Source organism: Lepeophtheirus salmonis, chromosome 12 (assembly GCF_016086655.4).
Source record: "Lepeophtheirus salmonis chromosome 12, UVic_Lsal_1.4, whole genome shotgun sequence".
NCBI lineage: Eukaryota > Metazoa > Arthropoda > Copepoda > Siphonostomatoida > Caligidae > Lepeophtheirus > Lepeophtheirus salmonis.
Window position 1 is genome coordinate 3698225 of NC_052142.2, and position 25561 is coordinate 3723785.

At 30.7% G+C, this 25561-nt stretch overlaps 1 protein-coding gene and 1 long non-coding RNA gene across 3 annotated transcripts in view; one reads left to right on the top strand and one right to left on the bottom strand.

The window, feature by feature from the left end:
• The window catches only part of LOC121127131 (uncharacterized), a 100558-nt gene extending 83347 nt beyond the window's left edge, over positions 1–17211 (bottom strand). Inside the window, exon 1 of one of the 2 annotated variants that reach the window (XM_071892230.1) lies at positions 17132–17211. The gene's annotated coding sequence lies outside the window, so the exon portion shown is untranslated. The remainder of the gene's footprint in view (positions 1–17131) is intronic. The other variant, XM_071892237.1, reaches the window with a different exon arrangement.
• A 122-nt stretch (positions 17212–17333) lies between these two features.
• On the top strand, positions 17334–19463 carry LOC121127135 (uncharacterized). Its single transcript, XR_005867558.2, has 2 exons — positions 17334–17575; positions 18012–19463. It is a non-coding gene; the product is annotated as an uncharacterized lncRNA (long non-coding RNA).
• Positions 19464–25561: the final 6098 nt, after the last annotated feature.

The following is a 25561-nucleotide window of genomic DNA, read 5'->3' on the forward strand; positions in this document are numbered from 1 at the left end:
TGATTAAATAATCAATAAGCATTAATAATTCACATCTCTGTATAGGTATATTCTTGGATTAAATAAAAATTGAACATAAATTGAAAACAAAACAAACATAAACAACTACAAATAAATTCATGTTTGGTTTATTGTAATATTTAAGTTATGACAACAAAAGATTGGCATAAAATATAGTGTTATGAAAGACCATGTTCTCAACTATGAACACATTTGGTAATAATTTAAAGATGCTCACAAAAAAAATTTTGTAGAACCCACAAAAATAGACTTCTATAGCAAAAAAAAATGACTATTAGTTTTAAAAATCTTAAGTTTGTGAACGTTTTAATAACTTTATATTGTCGACTATTTGCAATTGATATGCTAAAACAACAAATTCAGAAGGGGAAATATAATTATTTAATTAATTATATATATGCATAACAACGATTTTAGGAAGAAAGGGGATTTGAAGCAATTATAAATATAAATACTGGATTCGAGTACTTAAACGCAAAAAAAACAACAACATATAACTAAATATGTCAATCATTAATAAAATTTTCAGTGATATAATAATAAATATAATTAGTTTTATTTCACAAAATATTTTCATCGGCATGTCGGCAGCGAGCCAATCCTGAGTCATTCCAGAGGTATGGGCAGGTGCCCCATCCTGCTGGGAGATAAAGGGGCCCTATTAGAGATCTTGAGGGCATATGGAATGTCTTTAATTTAGTCGAACACATTTTCTCTATTTGAAGTAACTTAGTGAGATGGTTGGAAAAATCAAAGTGCCAGATGATATTATCCGACACAAATTTATAAATTCTTGCCCATTAGAGATACTTCTAGTTCTAGCATCCTGCCGAGAAGCTTATTTTGATGTCTTAGGAAGGTTAACCGACCTATTGGAAGATATGCTTAAGTTCTAATGCATATCTCATGTTAATCAACATTCAAAATAACGTAAGTTTGTTCAACAAAGTATAGAAGACCAGACTCATAGACTGTCATGAACAATGCCCCCATCAAGATCTATAACTCTAGCACAATCCTTACTGTAATTAGATATTTTAATCTATCTTCATGGCCTTTTGATGAAGAAATGGACTGCATATGAATACCAAGGGTTCTTCTAAACGGACCGTATCAGTAGTTGACTCCTTCCTTGCGAATAAGATACTTGGATCGAAACAATGAAGAGATCCGTTTACGATGAGTATAGAATTTAAATACTTCAAATATAATTAATAATTTTATAATATTTTATTTGAATTTATATGAATCTAGGTATTATATAATGATAAGTAATATCATAATATTATTATGGGGTATGGCGTCATGAAATTATCATTGAAATTGTAAGCAATATGATTATAATGTTCCCTATTTGATAGTATATCCCTATAAAAAGTAGAACCATTTAAAAAATAAAAATCGAACAAAAATCCTTGGAGATGTATATTCTTTATGTAAATATTTTTTGAATGAAACATTGAATATTTTTCTATGATATACGCTATGATATTTCTTATCACTATGGATGATGAATAAGTTATAAAAATTTAAGGAAGAGTGTCGTTTTTCAACATTTTTTAGTATAAAACTGGAAATATGTCGAGTACATAGCAAGATAAAGAATCAATAATAACACTTCCATCATCATAAACAACCCTTTTACATAAGTTCTTTTAATTGTACTTTTAATATGGTGATTGTCTTAAGTATAAAAAATGACTCTGAACAATAATAGTCCTGAATTACTTTAATTCCAGATATGTCCGAATTCAGACCACAGAGAGAAAGACTGAAATCAGTTTAGATTATGCAATCAAACATAAATATCATTATTTGCTTTAATTCATTTGTACAAAATTCGTGTTTCGCTAAAACATTCTTTAAATAGTTAAGGATACCCAATTGATTTTTGGTTTTTTTAACATGCCCATTCTAAACTGGATTATCAACATATGTAATATCATATATTATACAATGAGTAATCAAAAACTAATGCTTAACACTTTAGCCGTAGTAGTAAATTATTACTTAATTGATAAGTTAAAATATTTTAACGTATATTTGTAATATTAAGTTTAAAAAGTATGGGTAAAATAAAACAACAACTTAAAAAACGATTAATTATTACAAAGAAATATTAATTAAAAGTTTTAATAGAAGTTATACACAGAAAATCAAAAAAATTAATGGTCACAAATGATAAGACATATAAGTTATAAATATTACAAATGGATTCAACAAATTATTAGCGATAAATGTAAATTATATATATATAAAATATAATGAGACATTTTTAAACAGTAATAAATATACTAATTATTAATATAGATATAACCCGTTTTCATCTTATAATACTTCGAATACGCTAATAAGTCTTATAATTATCTTAAATAAATTGGACACCTACATGTTAAAATCAATAGAGCATACCCAAATGTTTACCCGAAGAAACGGATGTTAAACAAACACATTTCACGTCATTTGAAGCTAATATCCCCTTTTAGACCATTCAGGTAGTTTTTCTTCGTTACTCGTAAATCTAGTTATAATTTAATATACAACTGCGAAAATCATTGCCTGTATTTTTGATAAGACAGAAAAAAGAACCTCTTCAGATGTGTTCTCCAAAAGATAGTACCAAAGTCAGATAAGGAAAATCGAAGAAAGATACTTCTAAATTGATCATCCATGTCAAGAGAGCAGATTCAACTCCTCCTTACGAAGGAAATTTCTTTGCAACATTGAAGAAATTCATTCACGATGAGTAGGGAATTTCAATATCGAAAATAAAATTTGTATTTACTTTATTTGAATTTGTATAAAGCACATTATTATATAGTTGTATTAATTATTATGAAGTATGGCGTCTTTATCATTACATTGACCATTATCAAAAAAAATTATTTAAGTATTATTATGCATGTTAATCATAGTAAATTTTAGAAAAATACAACTAAAAAATAATAACATCCATTATAAATTTTAATGGAAGTTATAAGCAAAGAAAATTCAAAGAACATATGATATGATATAGAAGTTATTAATATAAAATAAAGCAAATAGATTCAACAAATTATTAGTGACACTTTACATATACAAAATGAAATGAGAAATTTTTATACAGAAATATATATATATTTATTAGTAGAATCGAGAAAAGAGAGGTCTATAACTTTTAAGAGTCTAGAATTATCTTCCACTCTTTTTCGAATAACAAAAGAGGCACACAGATAATAAAGAAATAAAGGGTCCAGATTATATAGATTATACATCAAAACTCCACTTTATAAATGGAATTCTGATAGATATAAGTTATTTTTGTGTTATATACATACACCAAGGAAAGTGAAGGACTATTATCAATTAAATATGCTTCTTAGATTTAGAGACAAAGCAGGGTTGACTTAAGAACAAAAGAACTTCAGAGTTTCTTTGAAGGAGCAGTCGATGGAAGATGAGAACTCTTTCTGTTCTTCACTTGAGCTTTCAGTCAATTATTCTGTCGTTTTATGGAACTCGTTAATTCTTATAGCACTATAAAATTATTATGTAGAAGATTTATAGGAAACTCTGTATTACTGAGCATAGAGGCAATGATTTACGAGGTCAGAAGTCACTATCACAAAACATGATGGAAAGAGGTTGCTAGGACATCCAAATAGAAAAATAAGAACTCCAAGGGAAAACATATAGATGGAGATTCAATTAAATGCAATCCGGGCAAAGATGGAACTTTTTAAAGGTTTTTGACTAAGAAAAATAATTATATTCAGGAAGGAAGGCAGTATACTATAGTCTTTATTGGAGGGAGATGTTGTACAAGAAATATTAATAAATAATGAAGGGGAAAAAAAATCTACCTACTGGCTTCCTTTTCTAATCAAAACAGTAATTTATTTGACCAAACAGCACATTTTTATGTATATCATATAGTAATACTATATAAAGAAGAAAATAGGGATTATAATTTACAAGGAGCACTATATCAGGGTTAATAAAAATATAAGGTTATAGCATAACGCGAGTACAAGTGATGTTTGATTTCCACCACACTTTTTAATATTGATGTCATAGTGTATAATTGGTTACATGTTTTGTCAAAATCTATCTTTCTCGCCAAGCAGTCTGTACGATATATTAAATTGAAAATTTTAGCAATTGTGACGTCAAAGACTATGATTGTTGCATGTTTTCTCAAAAGCAGTCTGTTTTGCTCAGCAGACGTACGATACTTCAAGTTGAAAATTCTGGGAAGCCCTATTACATGATGTTCTTACCTTGTTTTTCTATTAACCTTGCAATGTATAAAATGAATTAAATCTTTCAGACGTTTATTTCAACTCATATTAAAAAATAAATAAAGGGAAGTAATTTATTCAAACAAAAAAATGAATGTGAGTTTAGATGGGCTAAAGTAATTCAGACTCATCAAATCTTTTTTTTTTTCCTAAACTGTTACTATTATTATTTTTTTCTTAAAGTCTGAAAATTGAGTAAGTAGCCGCGTGTGATCAATGTTAATTTTTAAAATTAAAAATCATTTAAACTATTGATTTTAGCCTATTGTCTCATGAAGGAAGAATTTTAATAAATAAAAATAGTATATGCTCCGAAAATCGACGTTTTCGAGCGTTAGTTAAAGATGAAGCTGTTAATGGGAGGGTACAAGGTTTTCTTCACAATTGAATTTCTATGTCTACGTTCATAGTGAAGTTATAGGAGGAAAAAAGTAATGGAAAGCTACATTGTAGTCATAGTAGTAGGACATATTTAATCTGTTTGTTATTTTTTTTATGAAATTGATTCTAATACATTTTCAAAATAGCTGTATTACTTATGAGTATATTAAAACATTTGTGTTTAAAAAAATACATTCTTATTATTATGGACTCTTTGAAAAAAAATAGTATCAGGTTCGAGAATATTTGGATTAACAATGTGATCCCGATATCGAACATGGACGGGTATATAATATCTTCATTCAGACACCAATAACATGGTATAATAGTAACAGTGATATTTATTTGGGTGACGAGAAGGATTCAAACATAAATAAGCTAGAAAATAATCAACTCTTGGCACAAGCGTCTCTCTTGGTGAAAAATTATAAGGGAGCCATTTTTGATGACGAAGAACAAGATGAAGATAACTTAGATAATTATGATTTTCTCATAAAATGGAAGCTTTCCCAGTCGAACTACCATGTACTAATTGTTAACTTCGTTACGAGTCCTAGACTTTTAAAATTGCTAAAATTGGAGGTATTGCTGTAACTAGAAAAACTTGACCCATTACAATTGGCAATGCACCCTTGATCACAGTCGATGGTATGAAAAAAAGGAAGCTCTTTCGTAGTAAACAAAAGGAAGCTCTTTTGTAGTAAACAAAAGAAAGCCCAACGTCATTCTTATTCTATGAGAGATGATAAAGTCGTTACTGTTGCTTCAACATTATAATGAAAGGAAACATTAAAAATGGCAAGTCGATACATCAAAGAAAAACGTAGTAGATTCAACATAGAACAGCCAAACGCAATTTCAATTCATAATAAATATATGGATGGAGTTGATAGATTAGACCAAAATTTGAGCAAGAATATAATTAATTTATGAATATATCGTTTATTATATCTCTTTTTTAGGTACTATCTCTATTACTAAACCGGGAAAGATATTTTCTATGTTGCATAGAATTATTAAGTTAACAAGTTGATTCGAAAATTATAAGAATCCGTAGAGTACAACTCACAGAATTCACAACTACTTCTAGTTTCCAAAAATACAAAACAGTAAAATCATCTGCAAAATCTTCAACCTTGTGTTCAAAACTCCCCAGGTTTACGCCTTTCATCGAATCTGCTTTCAATTTTCTTGATTTTTTAGTCAATCGTTAAGATGAATAGGTCTGATAACAACCTGGTCTAATTTCAAAGTTGTTTACATCATTTGAGTACTTTGTACCGATGTTACGCAGGCAAAGAGCAACCATCTTCATGTATTTATTGCTATAAACGTAAGTAATAAAGCTTGCCAATATGAAATTATGAGAAATGCTGTAAAAAAGTGTTTTTTTAAAGTGATGGACATCAATGCCACGTTATGCTTTGTTTCTTTTTCTGCATTTATTAAATCCATAATTCCTTTATTTATATTCTGAGCATGGTGAATGATATAAGGAATGCCCTTCCAAATTCTCTTGCTATAGACACCACGGCATATTTTATAAAAGGTGTTTGGATTTGTGATTGGCCTTAGGTTTGGACATATCTTGGATCTTTGATATTTGTAGGAATTATTATAAGAGTTCCCATTGTGTTTATCTAAAAGCCCTCGCGATATTGCTTCAATCTATACTTTTTTTTTACAACAGACTTAGAAAGAACTTTATTTGTTATAAAATGTAATCGGGACACCATTTTGTCTTGGAAACTTATTCTTTTTATTGTAGAGCTTTATTTACACTTGAATTTGCCTTTCAACTATCTTCTCTTCATTTGTACCTTCTTTTTTTCATAACTCGAATTTATTTGAAAGATTTTCAAGTACTGGAAACATGTTACAGAATGCTACAATAGAGTAATAAAAAATATATAAAACACAAACATATAGTAAAGACCTATGATTAATTGTATTTAAATGCTGATATAGGTTCTTAAAATATTTATTGCACCACCGTCAAGTTTGGAGCTGGATGCTTTAATGGTGTAAATACGGAATAGAATTTTCACGATCACTGGGTGATCATATATTTTGTCATTGGAAGCTAGTGTGGAAATATTATTTTTGCTTACTGAGTCTCTGAAGCGTTCCTTTACCAGTTCTCTAAGAGTAGAATAAAAAGTTTCAAAACTGGGCACTCGCACAGAAGATGTGAAGCTGTCTCTCTTTCTAAATTGCAGAAATAACAGTTAGGATTAATTTAAAGATATTGTGATACCTCCTGTGATCCTGTCACTACTTTATAAGCGAACCATTTCTCAGATGGAGCAAGGAGATGATTTGTGTAGCTCATACAGGCCTGAGGAGCTAAGATATCAACGCTCCTACGATTTAACCCCGGATTTTACTACATCCAATGACGACTGGAACAATAATCTTCGAATCGATTTAACACTCATTGTGTTTTCCTAACTCCAGAATGAGATATTATTTAAACAAGGTAATATGATATGGTTTTTCCTCTGTAACCACGTAAACCTTTTAAAAGTCAATCTATCCAGAAGATTGTTAGGCTATCCCACCAGATCTCCAATAATTTCCACACAATTCCTCAGAAATGTAGGATTCACTTCTGTAAGTTTATCAGCTAGAGGTACATTTAGTGCACAAGATAGGAACGTTTCTGTTGTATTACCCATAAGCTTTATTTATATAACCATATGGTTACTTAGTTTTTGAAAAATCGACTTTATGCCTTGATGACACTTCTCTTCATTTAAGGTGTTACCTATGACAAAGTGGCTCCAGAAGTCCTTTATTTTTACGTATTTCACCAACCACTCGGGCTAACATAGCTTTCCATATGTCTCGGAAACTAATAACTCCTATACCTCCTCACCTCTTCAGAGACATTATTCTCTTCATAGAGATGTTACATTTCGTACTGAGATCAAGGAATCCAGGAAGAACTTTGTCCACCTCCTTGCTCAAATTTTCATCAAATTCACTTATCTGCATGATATGTAGACCTTTAGAAAATCACGGAGGAGTTTCATAGATAAATTCAATCCGATTTATAAAATCCACACTTCTTTATGAAACTGTTACTGTCATATATATTTTGGATAGAGTTGCTCTCTTGTTGCAACTCATGATGTATGTTCTAATGAATTCACCAAGTACTCTGATCCTGTTTTGGAGTATCAGTCGATATATATATTTACAATGTATGAATTATTTGTGATTATGCTCGACTTTTCTTCATTAACTAGTAGGCCCGACGTTATGCCAAAGGATGATACAAAATAAATATATCAGTCGCTCAAGGGTTTTTATCGAATCCCCTTATACTGATGAATTTCTATATAGAGCAAGAATAATAAAAAAAATATATACCCTATAACTAACAGAGGGAGTTATCTTGGTCTATTCAAAGCTAATTTATTGAAAATCCTGCTTATATTAATCCTAAATTCACCTCAATTTCGTATTCTTCCCTCTTGAAGGAGTCCTGGTGTGTCTTTAATATACATAACATAAAAATTACTCATCTTTACCACACTGATTAGTGGTATAAATTTCATTTAAATAGCTGAACGTTTAATTTAAATATAAGTCATTTTCGAAGGACGAGTTTGAATTGATTTACTCGGTCGTTCTACTTTATTCCTGATGTACAGAAAACTATGTGAATTAAAGTAAAAAAAAAATTCAATTCAATGAGATACTCGAAAAGAGAGGTCTGGGCAGGGCTCCCAGTAAAATCCCCACATTTTCCCACTCATGAATTAAGTAATTAATGTGTTTGTATATTGATGACGTAAAAAAAAATTGACTCAAATATTTTAATTATGCCCGCACGTTTATAAACAGAAACTGTAATATTTTTATGCCCGAATGTTTAAATTATATTGTTAAATACCACGGAATTCTATGTGAATGGAAGACTTCTTTTCCAAAAAATAAGAAAAAAAATACAGTCATTGATGAGGATGAGTGCTATATTTTAGTTATAAAACGGATTCTACAAATCTCTCCTGATCACTTCATTTTTTCCTCCAGGACGAATATTCAAAAAGTTCCTGGCTTTGAGTTATTCTTAGACGACGAAGTTGACTTGGTTGATTCATTCCGACATTTTATCACTATGGAACCGATCACCACAACGTTTAGGAATATTACCTATTCTATCCCAGGTATCACGTAAGAAATTTTTCGTTCTCCATTATGATTTCGTTGCCTGTTGATTTCCTTTGAATAGTGTTTAATATTTTCCTTGCACTTTTCTTTGTAGTGCTTACATGTCCCCATACTAGACACCCATAGGAGGTAACAGGTCTGATCATAGCTTCATACAACCAGAGAACCATGTCTGAGGTCAGTCCTCATTTTTGTTCTATGATTGTCTGGGCTACATTCCATATCCGAGAACAATTGGAGGCTTTATTTTTCAAATGCACTGTACAGGTGAGTCCTAGATCAAATGTAACACTTAGGTACTTCATATGTATAGCATATTCCGTCACTTAGCCATCCATTTCTAACTGTGGCAAGTATTTTGATCTAAGTTTATAAACTTTCAAAAATACTATAGCACTTGATTTTGATGGGTTAAAGGTAAGCCCATTTTCCTTTCCCCATTCAATAACAGTATTGATTGCCCTTTGTATTGGATTGACAAGGGGGTGGGGATGTTTTCTAATAATTAAAAGGAGGATTTCGTCTGCATAGCCAACGAACTTGACTGACGTGCGGAGTCTACATTGTTGGAAATGAGTTTCCATGAGTATTTTTAGTGATTTAGTAAATGATTGTGCATAACCCTGATCAGTTTTAAAAAGAACAATAGAGTTGTACGTCGTTACTTGAAATCTTATAAGTTGAGCAATATTATTTGTACCGTTCACTTTGCTACAAAAATTTCTCCATGATTCTCTCTTCTCTTTTCTAAGCACTGAACGATAAGCATTCTTTGCAATAAGGTATTCATCTCTGTGGGAACAACAACTACAGTGCGGGCGGGGTTAAGGCCGAGATCCTTGACAGCCTCGTGAAGCTTCTCAAACAAATATTTGCCGTCAGTCTGGGTAACTTTTACAAGCTTGAGGAAGCTCTCTTTCTTGATGCCTTCACTCGTCAGATATCCCAGTGACAGACTGAACTGCTCCTTGTTTGGCATATCTGATGTCTCATCGCCGGTACAAGTCTTGACATCTTCAATTATATTTTCCGTCCCTTTGGATGCTATAATCTCTATCAGCTAATTTTGGATGTCAGGTGAAGTCCATTTGGCAAAGCCTGCCCCAGCTGAACCAAATTTTTTGACTTCAGCCTCCAGTTTATCTTTGAGAATATGATTGTCGTGTGAACGCAGGGACAAAAGCTCCAAGAAGTTTCCTCAATTGTTTCATTAGATTCCGTCAACTTTTCTCATGTTTCGGAATCGCTTCTAAAAGCCAATCCTTGCTTTGTGAGGAACCCAACAGTTTGGAAAAGATACCTCAAATAAGCTCGCCACTTCACGACTTCCTCAGCATGTTGAGACTGAACATGGCCGAGAACCGAGGTATTCTTTCTCTTTGATGTGAGGAAATTGATCCACTTTACCATCGACAGTTTGTGTTTTTTGTTGTTAGAATGAACTTTCAACAAGGAACTGTTTTTCCATGTTTTGAACTAAAATTTCCCAAGGTTGGAAATGGAAAATTTGGAACAGGCGAAACGCTTGGCTGACTTTTCAACCTCGTTATATTCTAGCCACGGGAACTTACGGAACCAATCATATTGAAAGTCTCTGGAGTATTTGTCATCTATCGGAGGACTGTAGGTTTGCAACTTGGGCTGTAGAGGATGATCTCTCTTGACTTTAGGCACAGTTTCCCGCTCAGTCTCCACTCTGGTTCTGGTCTGGATGTCCTTCCGCTTTGGCTCCCGCCCGGTAAGTATCGGGTCACCCAGCTGGCTCGTGAAGACGACAGGGTACTCTGGGCCTCCGTCCACAAACTCCATCTCCTCAGTCTTGCTCTTCTCACCTCCCTGGAATTGTCGCTAGTCTCAGAGTCCTCTGCAGAGGGAATATTGTTGTTGTTGACTACAGAGAGCTGCTCGGGAGAGAAGATTGGTCCGATATCGAGATTAGGAAGTTTTATTCCATGAGAAATCTGTCCGCTGGGGTAATTTGATGAATTGCCATTATTTTCTGTGTCTGCAGTAACTTTCTCTTCAGCAGAAACGGACTTTTCAGATCTTGGTTCAGGCAGTAAGGCCTCAACTGGAGCAGGGTCATCGGGACAGGAGGAGGCAGTGACTGAGGATGAGGATGTAGCAGAGGAAGTTTTCTTAACAGCAAAGTTCAATGTTTTCTGCTTCTTATGATCAATTTTAACTTGATACTTGCAGCTGGGGTCATTCTTATGGAGTTTAACTTTGTGATCATTAAAGTTGTCCTTCTGTATTTCCTTCTGACAGATAGAAAAAATCACCAACTCTCTGTTAAAATGCATTTTCTGCTTCCCGTGATACATTTTTGATAATTAATAAATTACTGCAACAATCCACTCTAAAAAGTACATAACTATTATTTATGTCCCTTTTAAGCAGTAATAATTTAATTTATCTTGTATTCAATGAAACAAATTCTCACGCTCTTAAATATTTCAAGAGTACTCCATACGAAAAATGTTGTGTGTCTTTTTTTTTTTTTTTTTTTTTTGGCTGTAAAGTACTTCACATTTGCAACCAATAACGTTAAACGTAATATCTAACTCAAATATCCACTCAATGTGAAGTACTTTAAATCCATACAAACAATGTTGTGTGCGTCTTTGTTTTTTATTTTTGGCTGTATAGTACTCTTGAAATAATTGCAGTAATTTATTAATTATCAGAAATGTATCACGGGAAGCGGAAAACGCGTTTTATATTCAAAGGTTCAATCATTTATATTTATAAAATGACAGGTAATATTTGAAAGAGATATTACGGTAAATTACAGGATTTGAATTCAAATTTCTGCGATGAATTGAGATACCCGAGAATGTTAACTGTAGTTTAAAACCTCCGTTTTATCTATCTGACTTAATTTGGCCCCAATATTGTCTTAGAGATATAATTTATTAATTTACTAATTCTATAAATGTGCCGGTGAATTTTGGCTACTTTAAGTACAATTTGTGTTGCCTCCAAAGGATTAATCAGAATCATTTTTTCATTTAAATGAACTATAATTTGTTGGAAAATGTATTCCATGTTCAATTTTGAGAAAAATTATCTAGCTTCCTTTTGGGTGGACGTGCTACAAATATGTAATTTCATTATAATGACTCAGTACTATTATGAGTTGGTCATAAGTTACATATATATAATAGATTTTAATAATTAATTATGACTTAATTCATCTATATTTACATACCTATATGATTGGTGGACGGTTGAGTAAGGTTTTTTTTTTTTTTGGTCCGCTGAAGCGGACAAAGCGCAATACTGACGTACGGCCCTACTGCCAGGTCCCTTAATAAAAGTATATCATAATATGACACTTTCTATTACAGTTACTTATTTATCATTTGGTGACAAACATTGAAGATTGTTTATTGAAAAAAATGACTTACATTTAAATCCTTCAGACAATGCAATTGTACAATATATCTTGAGAGAAGACGTGGACCATAGAATGTTGTATCGCGTACCAGATGTGCGTAATATAACGAAGATATAAAGGATCTCCTTCTTAAGCCTAACGAAACCCTCACCAATGTGTCTCTAAATATTTATCATGTTCCCTTTTATATACATATACGAAGTTGCAAGGAGCCCATTACAGAGTATCTATCGAATAACACTCCCCTGAAATGGAATATAACGAAACTAAATATATCTAGTTGTGTTTCAATCTCTGATGTGCAACTGTATCCTTAAATGAAAGTCCTTTAGTTTGTCTCAAATAACTGTGGAGCTATATAAGTCTACTAACATAGATGTATCATGTGCATGTATGGAGTGCTGACTTTCATTCATAAATAATTGAATTTATAGTGTCAAGAATAATATTGACAATTTCCATGGTATATTTATAAGTAAAATAAAAGTAACATGTAAGAGTTTGAGTAAATTTGATGGACTAACCATTTTTTTTTACCTCGTTGACGATGGAATTTTAAATTGGATCATTACTCATCTTTTGAGCATTACTTTTATATTTTGCCTTTAATTCCCGGTAATTATGATTTGCGAAGTTCTTGTGAATATAAAGTCAACAATGGTATGAAATATAATATGCATTTCAAGATGATAAGCAATCGCCGTCGAAAATTGATTATTTTTGTTATAAAATAAATAATTTATGTAAATAAAATTAGAGTAATATATTTATAACAAACAATGTAACTATTATTTGGATTGACATTATATATAGCATTTAAAACATGAAGTTTAAATGTATTTTAATTTTAATTTTCATTGGATTGTTTATTGAAATTCATTACATCTGTAGTCAGAAATTGAACGTTTTAAATAATATGTGTATGACATTTTTTTACGTATAATCACAGAAATTTATTAGCAAAAAATGTTTTTGATAGATTTATCTTTATAAAAAAATTCATCTGTTTTCTAGAGGCAAGGACTATCTTGAATCAAACTAATGAGTAAATAGGTATATTGATTGGATTATGGACTTGTTCTACAGAGATCAAGACGGTAATGGTTCTAGATGGTAGTTGACAATAGGAGGCATTGCATCCACTTTGCATTTCGCAGAATGCATTCCCCTATGTTCAGTGAGTTCTTCCTGAAGACGTCAACCCCTCTATTGATATAGTAGATGCTCCTTCTATGTCTCCTAAAGTTAGAAGTTTGTCTCCGGAAAAGCTCAACATTTGTAAGAAAAAATTAGATTTATTATTCTACATTTTATTGTCAGCTATGGGCGGCTTATTTGTCTGTCCTTCATTTTAAGCACTTACTTGAGGGTCAATATATCACGATTTTTACCGATCACAAGCCCTCGGAGTCTGCATTTCACAGTGGTCAGATATCAAAGTCTGATTGTCAGCAGCGCCATATTGGACTTATAACTGAAATCGTCCAAGATGCTCTGTGCATATGAGGGCAAGATAACATAGTAGCTGAATGTCTATCTCACTCTGTATCTTCAGTAAACGGTATATTGTTAGACACCCCAGCTATTGAAGAGAAATAAAAGTGTGATTGGGATGAGGATACTAATTTCAAGGATTATTTAACGATTTCAAGTATGTTAATTTATCAAAGGATATTCAACTTGTGAGACATCAATTCCTTAACCTCGACCTTATCTACCAAAGTCTTTAGACAACGATGTTTTCTTTTCTGTTTTACTCATTATCTCATCCTAGTATAAAGTCTTCAATTAAAATAATTCAGTGTCGTTATTTTTAGTCAGATTTGAGCAGAATCGTCAAAAAACTATCTCAACGTTGTGTCGGTTGTCAAGGAGCTATAGTAAATAGACATACGAAGACGGAAACGAAACTTTTTACTCAGGTCAAGTATCATTCCAACTATATTAGTATTTATTAACATGTATCGATAGAGCTACTCGTTGCATCAAAGCTATCCCAATTACAAATATATCTTCCGCAGCAATTGCTTATGTATTTGTGAGTATATAGATTTTGCATTTTGGTGTATCTCTATATGTTATTACTGATCGAACTCTCAATTTGAATCAGAGTTATCTTATCACTTCTGTCATTTACTTGGATTTCACCAACTTTGCACAATATCATGTCATCCTGAGACTAATGGAATGGTTGAAAGATCTCACCGTGGGATAAAAACTGCTTTACGTTCCCATGGACAAAAGTAATTATTTGCTTTTCTCATTGTTCTTCTAGTAATTATATTATCACCAAACGCAAATAACATCGCCCCTTTCACTCCTTTGACAGTCACTGAAATGATGGTATCCCAGGTAGCTGTTACAGAAGATAAATTTGATACTCTGAGTACCCAATCTGATTATATTACCTACAAAGCAGATCATTTTTAAATACATTGACTTTCTTATAGTCTCTGCAGATCATGACAAATCGAAATAAATACTATTTATTCCCAATTCTTTATAAATTTAATAAACTTTAGAGTTTAATTTATAAATAAGTGGAGAATATATTATGTTTCTCATCGAATCTATAGGAAAAATATTAATCAATAAAGATTAGGCCTGATTAGACTTATTCTTTAAATACCAACAAACCTATCATGGTGAATTTCTTAAAATATGTTATATAGGTGGGTGTCCATTTTGCACGATCAAAAATGTTATATATATTAATTTTGTTTGTAAGCAACTTCAATCAATAAATTTGGAAAAACTTATTTTTAATGCTTTCACACTAGCAGCTGTTTCTATATGGCAGTATAAAAAATGCCGTGGAATCTTCCAATATAAAACAACTATAGATATATTTAATCAAAATATTCAAAAATATGGACAGCTCAGACGAGGAATGAACCACTTATGGAATCAGCTCAGTCCTGATGAAAAAGTACGTGTGCCCATATTTTGCCTTTAACTTGCTGTTACCCTTATGTGGCGGATTCGTTGCTTGAAAGTAAGCATAATCCGTCGATATTTTTTATCAGATCCACGTTCTCCAAATAAGTGTTTTCCACTTTTTCTATCAAGCTTAAGTCACAACTTACTGCTTCATTTTTCTGTGATTATGTTTGTACTTCATTCATTTTGTGATGGAATAGTTCCTGCCCTATAAAAAGAGCAATTTGTGGGGGTATACCATACCACTAGGGTTGTATCTGGTTTTATACCATTAGTTACCAAGGTTTTATTAAATACACCTGTTACGTCCCTCGGAGCTTCAGGCTACATATGTACTATTTTGGTTCTCTTTGGGGCTCTTAATCCAAATGCACTAATTCAGATAGTTTTTAGTACAGGACTACCAGTACTGCCATTAAAGGATTGATTAAATTGGGCACTGCAGGATTGGTAATGTGTTGGAAATTTTATCACCATGCTGCACATTTAGGCAGCACTCTTTTTGGTATTTGGTAGGCAACATATGGAGGGAAAATAATTTTGCATAAAATAGAAAAACTTATTACTTGGTGGCACGAAAATGTGAGAAGCAAATGATTCCGATGGATTCTTCGATCCTTCTTTTTTTAATAATGTATAAGATAATCAATGTGCCATTTAGAATTTTAATATAATATATAAATATATATACATTTGTATAAATATATGCATATAAAAAGCATATAATAAAAAATTTGGAAAAACAATTTCCTCCAAAAATTAAATATCACATGCAAATTTGGAAAGCAATCAATCATTATTTTCTGTGACTACTACTCAGCAAATTAACGTGCAACACTTAATAAATATAATTTTCAAAGACAAATACAAATTTTATAATAATTTTTATAATATAGCAAGCATCATCGCTTGGAAAATAATATCTGTATTCACGTGACGTTTTGTTACAGAAAAAGGGATCATGTTCAGCATAATAGTAACCTAAAAAATGTTGATAAGAAAGATTGTACTAATGATCTTAAAAAAATATTAAAATTGAATTATACATTTTAAATATTTAATATTACATATCAGACATGTGTAAGTTTTAAATTTTTAACGTCATTTGATGAGTTAGGATCAGACACATTTCATGATATAAACGGTAAGTCATCATATTTGTATTTTGATTGTTGTTTCAGAAGTAATGGTCTTTGTTGACGGCAACCTAGAATCTTATGTTCAACATATGAGTTACTTTTTAGTTTAATAAAAATGACGCTCAATATCTATTTTAATTATATAGTAAGCTGATATTAATAATGAAAGGGACAAGGACTTATAATAAAAAAAATTGCAAGTTGAGAACTGACATCTTTTGAGAATTTTGGACGCTCGCTGGGAATCCTTGAGTGTACAACTCAACTTATAACTTTTATTTCAATTTTGACTTGATCGATTCTGGGAATAATTTTTGTTTATATGATTGAATAATAAGAATTTATCTCTCCTTTTCTATTATTTATTCATCAACCTAGATCGGAAAAAATTCCTATATATTTATAAGCTAATAAATCTTATATATCCACACGTAAATCGTTCGGCATATTTTTTTAATAATATATTTAAATTTTCAGCTATGTATTTAAAATAGTTAAGTTACTATATAGATTCGATGACTAGTAAGTAAATCAAAAATGCCTGTATTTCAGATATAAAGCATTTTATCTCTTTTTTAAAAACTTTTGTGTTATGATAATCTATTTTACTTCACCTAAAACAATATGTTAGGACATTTGATATGAGTCTTTTATAGTCATTATTACAAGATCTTATTTTTACAATACAAAATATTGAATAAGTAAATCAATTTATTTTATATTTGTTGTTATTTTTATAATTTTAATATGCACCGAAATTTAAAAATGATATAAACACGTTAAAATATTACCTTATATATCCAATTATATCAATAATTACTACTGAACACCAATTTCTACACTTTGTCCTGAATCTTAAGCATTTGTAAAAATACTAAACGACAACGACAATTATAGCAAGTAAAGTATGTTTGAGAAAGTTTTTGGCTTATATATAGATAAAGGTTTTTGCTAAAAATACGCATAAAATTATGAACTAAAATAAATTATTCCTTTGTAAAAATTTAACTACAGCATACACAGAATTACATTGCTAAAACAAAAATATAAGTTTTATTTTATTGTCAACTGTCGATGTATTGGCTAATCATTGTTTTGAAGGCTGATTGGCTGAATTAGAATTCGCTCTTGTTCAGCTGTCAACAATTCTCCAACGTTATTGAATAATTATTACATAATTAGAAATAATTAGCTAAGTACCAACTGATATTAAGTCTTTTTTCTGCTCTGGAAAGGTAACGTGATACAATATTGCTTGCTATCCTATATAATGAACACTTCAACTTGATTTTAATTTCCTTTGTTGTAATTTGGAAAAGCAAATAATATGATTCACTAAAATTTATAGATAAATATATCAAGTAATCCGAAAGTAAATTCTAATTACTATTAAAATGTAGCAAAATGCAAGCTTTGTTTAATTATCTTCTTTGTACATTAACCATGTTTTTTCTTCAACGTTATTTGCAAAATGATCATATTTATCGATTATTTTATTTCTTTGAATATATATATAATACTCAATATGCAGAAAATTTAATTTATTTCTTCTTAAGTTCAAAGACCCTTTTTACAAATACAACTTATTATTCTTACTATTGAACCAAAAGATATTGACAGTAACATAAATCCGAAAAAACTCTTATAAAACGTTTTCACCTTCCTTTCCAGATAACCTGAAACTTTCCCGACTTTATATATAATAATAAATCATCTTGTATAAATATATAGAATAACCATGTAGTCTATAAAAACTGAAGAATTCGATAAAAAGACATTATAATGGAATAAAAGACTCAATTAGGGATAGAAATAGTAAACAAAAAGACAACTGTACCTTTGAACCTTTTATTGAAGTCTACATTCTTTCTAAAGATATCTCTACTTCGTATTCTACTCTAATAAAAAAAATTAATTGATTTGAGTACTTTAGTGTCTATGATCAACCAAATAAATAGTCCCATTAATGTCCATTCCATTGACAAGTTGGTAAAAAACCCTCTTATAAATTTAAAAAATGCTTCTGATCATATTAGAAAATTTCCATCTTGAGGATCTAGGATATATTTTAAATTAAGTTATATTTAACGCTTATAATTATATTTTTCCTATTTTAGTTTTTATTATAGTTTATCATTATTTGTTTTATTGAAGTAAATATTAATATGTAACCAAATATTAAGATTATTTTTTTAGTCATTTTTCAAAATAATAAAAAAATTATCATATTAAAAAAAATCCTTAAAATGTATTTAACTGCATTACATTTATATTTTTTATTACTTTATTTTGGATGTGTAAATACTTTATTTTGGATGTGTAAATACTTTGTTATAATTATGGTTATATATCGTGTAGCCTTGTCAAGTAAGAGAGATTGTCTTCCTATTCATATTTGTTCGAATATTTTTTTTAAACTAGTTTTATGCAATTTCACTTTTATGGAGTCTATTGTAGAGATGAAACAACTACATATTGTTTGTAACACACAAGAGTCAAATATTGTATATTTTTATCATTAAATTAATTTTTTTGTAATAATTCAATTTTTTTCCCCCTAAATCTATTATATTTCTTTATTATAAAAATTACGATTGAAACACCTTCCACATCTATTATATCTTTGGAAACTTTCTTTTGTCTCAAGTTCTTTTTGGTTTAAAGAAAATTTGTATTTGAAATTATTTTATAAATTCTTCTACATTGTTATTAATAAATATTTTATTAAAATATCTTTACAAAAATTATTAGTACATTTGAACCCTATATTTATAAGCTTTTAATTGAAGTCAAAAAGTTATTTATTATTAGACTTTAATATTATCAGCATTTCTGCCATATCATTTACAGGAGATTTCTTATATTACTTAGTATATTTCCTGCCGACGAAAAAACCCTTTCCACGGGAACGAAAGAACATTGGATAATACATAATAATAAACACAACTTGGATAATTTGGAAAATCTACATTTTCCAATAGTTTGCCACCAATTTAATGAACTTTCGCTAGAATTAAGGCATTCTTCTGTAGGAAAATGTTCACTTCTTCTTATAAGTTCCGTTTATTCTTTATTTGCATATTTTTTTATTTTATTTTTAAATAATATATTCTGTTCTATTTGTGTTTTTTTTATCAAAACTAATTTGGGGGTGCTTGTTTTAAGCGAGGATTCTTTTTTGCCCAAATAAATACACACTCATACAAATAGAGGTGAATCTTATAATGAAAACAAAAAACTATCAAAAGTAAAAATATTCAGGGTTTCTTTTAATCTTGATCCAGACGTTTCGATTTTATGTATGTACTTTATCTTCATTCATGTTAGGTTTATTTTTTTAGAGTTTTGAATCTTTTTTCCTCGATTGGTGAAGACTTGAATGAGTCTAATAATGCAGGTTTCAGTCTCTCAATAGAGAGTGTATCCTTTCGACCTGTATGAAACTCGATAAGAAATGTTTTATCATGTTGTTCAATTAATTTTGCCCGATCTTCATATGGGGCTTCGAGAGGGTCTCTTACTCTGACTATCCAAACCCTCACAAAGTCCGAACTTATTAAAGAATTTGGAATAAAGGGTTTTTATTTCGGGTTGTCATGATCTGCAGAAACTATCAGAAAGTCAATGTATTTAAAAATGATCTGCTATGTAGGTAATATAATCGGATTGGGTACTCAGATAATCAAATATATCTTCTGTAACAACTACCTAGGATACCATCATTTTTTCAGTAGGACTCTTTTGGGTGCACTTTTTAGAGCACAGCTTCTCTTCAGCCAGCTTCTTTTCGCATAGCTCTTTTTAGCACCATCAAAATATTCCTTATTTATGTTGACTTTCTTGCATAAATGAATATATTGATACAATATTGAGAACCTAAACTATATTTATATCTATTTTACGTTACTTCATTTCCAAAACCTAGTTAAACTATTCCATATTTTGATCAGATTTTAGCTAGAAAGTTGCAGTATAATACGTTTCAAATTATCAAAATTACTGTTGTATTCCTAACATCGAAAGAAAAATAAACAAACGAAGTTAGTTGGATCTTTTGTACGAGGCATTCGGTTATACTATACCTAAAGTTGATAATATTGTAGAGAAAAACGCTTGCAAGGAGAAGGGGAAAAAAATACATATGGTATTATTGTTTAAAATACTGATGTGATTATCATCTGCCTGCTTTATTATGATTTTTGAGGGTATAACGAAAGTATTTATTAGCAAAATGTTTTATGAAGATATACTACGTATAATTAACTTAGACGTTTTTTATCCGTTACAGTAGATTTTAAAACGTCACACTCCATGAAATTGTAATTCATTATTAACCTTATTCTCAGAATAATAGCTAAGGAAACGACAAAGTAGAGTATTTCGAAATATATTTGAAGTTCAAAGTTTAAAAAAGAAGGCTTTAATTAAATATAATCTACATAAAAAAAAATATGCCATAATACTTTATGTTAAATATACAAAATTAAACAATTGGAATTATATGAATAATGACAATAAATTATATATACAGAATATTGAAACAATAGATTGATCCAAATAATATTTTCTTGTTCTGATACCGGAATCCAGTTCAATATTGTTGCGTCTTGACGAGGGAGAGACGCAAGCTTATTTATAATAAGAGAGATCCAGGATGACCAAGAGACATGAGGAGAAGAATTCACGTGGAGGAATAATGTTACACTAGATCATGTGTATTCTAACTATACTCTAATATATTTACAAAAGACGACACTATTTATAATACGTAAAACTCAGTACTTATAATACATAGACGAATATACAAGAAGATAAAAACCAGAAAGGACATATTAAATACATAACAAATATGGCATAACTTTATGTTGCAAAACACAACCAAGACGTGGAGTTTAATCAAAAAGATAATCACCGTTCTTCTTCATGTGGAAGTTGCTATATACAATTGTGCACAGGATAGATATATCTCTACCGATGAAATCTAACTCATTATTAATAGTAAAGCAAATGTCAAAATCATAAAATTAGACAATAAATATACTAATAAAAAAAATGTTAGTAGTAATGTCCAGCGATATTTCTCCTTATGAAGGGCATCAAAAAAGATTTCCCCCCCCCGTTATTTATGCTTATATAACAACATACTATTACCATGAAGGATATTAACAATTGCTAATTATAATACTACACCTAATGTAACTACCCCCGTTGTTGTGACCATTAAGCAGTTGTTTTTGCCTTTTATGAGTTTTTTGAACACCATTTCTTGGAGCCTATCAACCATAGCTAAGCCTTAAGTGATAAAAAAAGTAATATTTAGTGACTATGTAATATTGGAAAACCTAATGATCATACCCAAGTCTTTAAGCGAAGAAACTAGTCTCAGACAAACTAGTTGTGAACCATCCAAAGCTACTACCCCCATTGTTGTGACCATTTAATCAGTTGTTTTGCCATTTAATGAGTTGTGTATCATAATTCTTGATATGTTTAGCTAAAATAGAATCATATTTTATGGTTAGATTTAAAAAAAATTGAATTCTTACTGTGAGATAGTACAAAATTCAGAGTTCCATTTCGAAATTAGTAAATATTTTATACTTTTTACAGATAACTTGATCGTCATTTGGTGTGGATGACTCAAAACATTTTTACATGTATTTCTATAAATGACATCAGTACCAACATCCTCCATTAATTTAATGATGGTTTCTCGGGGAGGGATAGGTTTACCCGTGTATTTCTCCATAAATTTTTTGAATGCAGGATGATTAGCAACAGATAAGCCTATATTACATGCAAAAACATCTTTGTGAGATCAGTGTTAAAGTCTGACTTGATGTATTCATCATTAACTTGATTTTTTAGATGAATATCCATGCTCTTGATATGAGATAAGGATAATGAGTGGCGTGTAATTCTAGACAGGGGAATAAAGGCACATTTATATCGACAAATCCGACAAACCATCTATTTCTCATTTGGTAAGTATTTTCCAAACTCCTGGGCCTCCATTTTCATAAATTCATACAGAAGGTGACGTTATTTTAGGCATTTTATTCAGTTCTTTATCGACTATCACCATCTAATATTATATTAATATTGAATAATAAAGCCAGGAATGATAACGTTCTTAATTGATAGAAGAAGATGTATATTATTTAATCAATGATGCCATAAGTATTTCTTCTCTTCTCCTCGCACGCTTTACTATTCTTACCAAAATTATCACCCTTAACTATACTATCGCTTTCATTCTTAATAATTAATATAATTCTTTTTGGATATTTAGTCTGATGCCTTCTGATCCTTTCTTTTCCTCATGTTCTGTTCCAGGGATCTCGTCTCCTTTAATAGAGGGATCGTTCATTGTGCAGATGCCCCTTCACATTAAAATCTTCGATAGTGACTACTGACTTCTGATCTTGTGAATCATCACTTCTATGCTCAAGAACACATCAATTGCTCTAGATATTGTAAGGAATCATCGTATATTTCTAAAAGAACTAAGGAGTTTCATAAAAAGACAGAATAATCGACTGGAAGACCCAGTGAGGAATAGACACAGAATAATCATCCTCCATCCACAGCTTATTCATTGAAATTATTGAGTCCATTCCTCCTTAAGTCAACTCTGATTCATCTCCTACTCTAAGAAAACATTAATTGAGAAGAGTCCTTCAATGTCCTGAAATTCAGAAATAATTCATAGCTATCATATTGATATAATTCCATTTATAAGATGGAGTCTATAGGGTTAATTATATAGCCTGAACACTTCAAGCTCACCTTTGATTTCTTTATTCCTTTTGAGTATATTTTGTCATTGGAAAATAAGTGAAAGATAATTTTATTCGGTTATATTATTACATATAAATTATTATTGGGAACTTTTAAGTGATTATGTGTTTAAAAAAAATATATGTGACCTCATAACTTACGCAAACTATTATTGGAATATCTGAATGTCGTTGCAATTCACAAACTTATTAAGTTGGGAATCCTTTTTTAAACAGCTTCTCACCATATTGGAATCAAATTAATGTCTCAAGTAATACATATCTTAGATTTTTTGAAAAGGCGTGCTGTATCCAATCATATGACAAAACAACGTTATGAATATACCTTGATAAAGGCTATAGAACGTAAAAGGTATACTATTCATTAATATGCTTTTCACAAAAGCATATTGTATCGGGTGTAATATCCGCTTCAAAACTTAGCTTAACCGGTTGCCAAAATGTAGGAATAGATTTTGTAGATGCAGTTTTGCATAGTTAAAGGGCGTAATTTTTAATAGAAATATTAGATCCTTATCTTTTTTAGAAATGAGAATAATGCGTCCGACCTAGGGGAAATCTGGAAAGTTACCAACCGAAAGAACTTTTTCATAAAATTGGAGTAAAATACTTTTTTTTCTAAAATTCAAAGGTAAAACCAGATTGTCCGGGTGATCTATTAATATTTGTATTTATTGCTTCCTAGATTTATTTTTCTATAAAATGCTGCTTTAAAGAATTAACATCGTTCCCAGAAACTAAAAGCAATTTTTTATGTGCAGATCTCCATTCCTCACAATAATATTGTTTCTGCACTTTGCCCACATAGTGGTGTTTGTGCAATCAATACATTTTTAACTAAAGTAAAATATTCTTAAATTTCTTAACAGATGTATTATGCAGTTTTATATTTCACCAGTCGATGTAAACTCTGATAAATTTTTCTTCTTGTTCTTTCTTTTATCCTCCTCGAGACATCGTAACCGTGAATGAGATAAATCAACCATAGATTCAATTTTCAATTTGGTTCTATTTAAAAGGTCCGTTTCTCTAAAATGTGGTCTTGCCATATATATTTTTTTCTATCTGGTTTAATTCATTCCTCGTGATTTCTTCGAGTCTAGCAATATCTCACCGATTTTTTCCAGCTTTTATAGCTCCCTTTCTTCTTGATAGGTTTTTAAATTTTAAGAGCGTGCTGTGAATTTGAGTGAATATCATCGTATGTGGATCAATCGAGTATTGGGTACTCTGGATAATATAAATAACATAGTCATTCGTCTAATGATCATTTAACAATGTGGTGTTGAGTGTCCATTGTCTTTTACTTCTCATTTCTCTTAGTTTTGGATATATTTGTAAGCTAATGCCTCTATGATCTAATAACTGTTAGTATTATTATTATTATGATGTCAATACTGATTTGTGTATATATGTTTAGAGTTTTATATATGTAGTTGTCCGTATATATTATCTGCTCCTATTTATATTAATTCTCTTGTTGCTACCTGCGTAGCGTGTATGAATAGAAAAACACTTTTCTCTTAGTTGATTAAAGGAAGTCTCAGTTCGAACAATTATTGTCCCGATATCTCTTTATATTATTACAATCCAACAGGTTATGGGGCCAGATACCTTTCTATTGAGCTTTAATGGAGAAGTGTATATAAAAAGATATGTCCGTAGATAGAATGTTAATCGTTCCCCTGAAAGGATTTAATTACCCTACATGGAAAATTCAGTGTCCCATGGCATTGATGGAGGAGAATCTTTGGAAAATTGTTACGGGAGAAGAAATGTAGCCTTAGATAACGACTGAGAAGTTGACTGAACATGTTGCATTTAGAATTCGTAAAGACAGAGCCCTTGCTATTATAGTATTTGCAATAGATACAACTCTACTATACTTAATCGGTGAAGCAACGGATCCTTCTGTGGTTTGATATCGACTGCAAAGTCAATTTCAAAGGCAAAATTAGGAAAACAAAGTAGAATCAAGGAAGAAGCTGGTTGCTTTTTAGTTGAAAGACGGTGAAAGTGTTCAATGTGTCATGTCAAGCAGATAATTGAAATATTAGATGAACTTGCTGTAATAGGGAGCTCAGTCGATAAGAAGGACAAGTTTGTGTATTTGATAGAGAGTCTTCGCAGATATTTTAATATGCTTGTGACGGCATTGGAGGCTCATCCTAAGATACCTAAATGGGAAATAGTCGTGGAGCGGCTCCTGAATAGAGAGAGGAAGCTTGAAGATAATACTTCAAGAAACCTGAAAAGGGTTTAGCCGCTGGGAGCAGAATGTTTTGGTTGTGACAAACCTGACCAAGTGAAAAGGGGTTGTTGCAAAATAAAAAAAATTACGGATCAGTTTCCCTTATGGGTTAAAGAAAGTTTATAAAATATAGAAAGTGATCACGTGTAAAGGCTCTGAATCAGAAGATT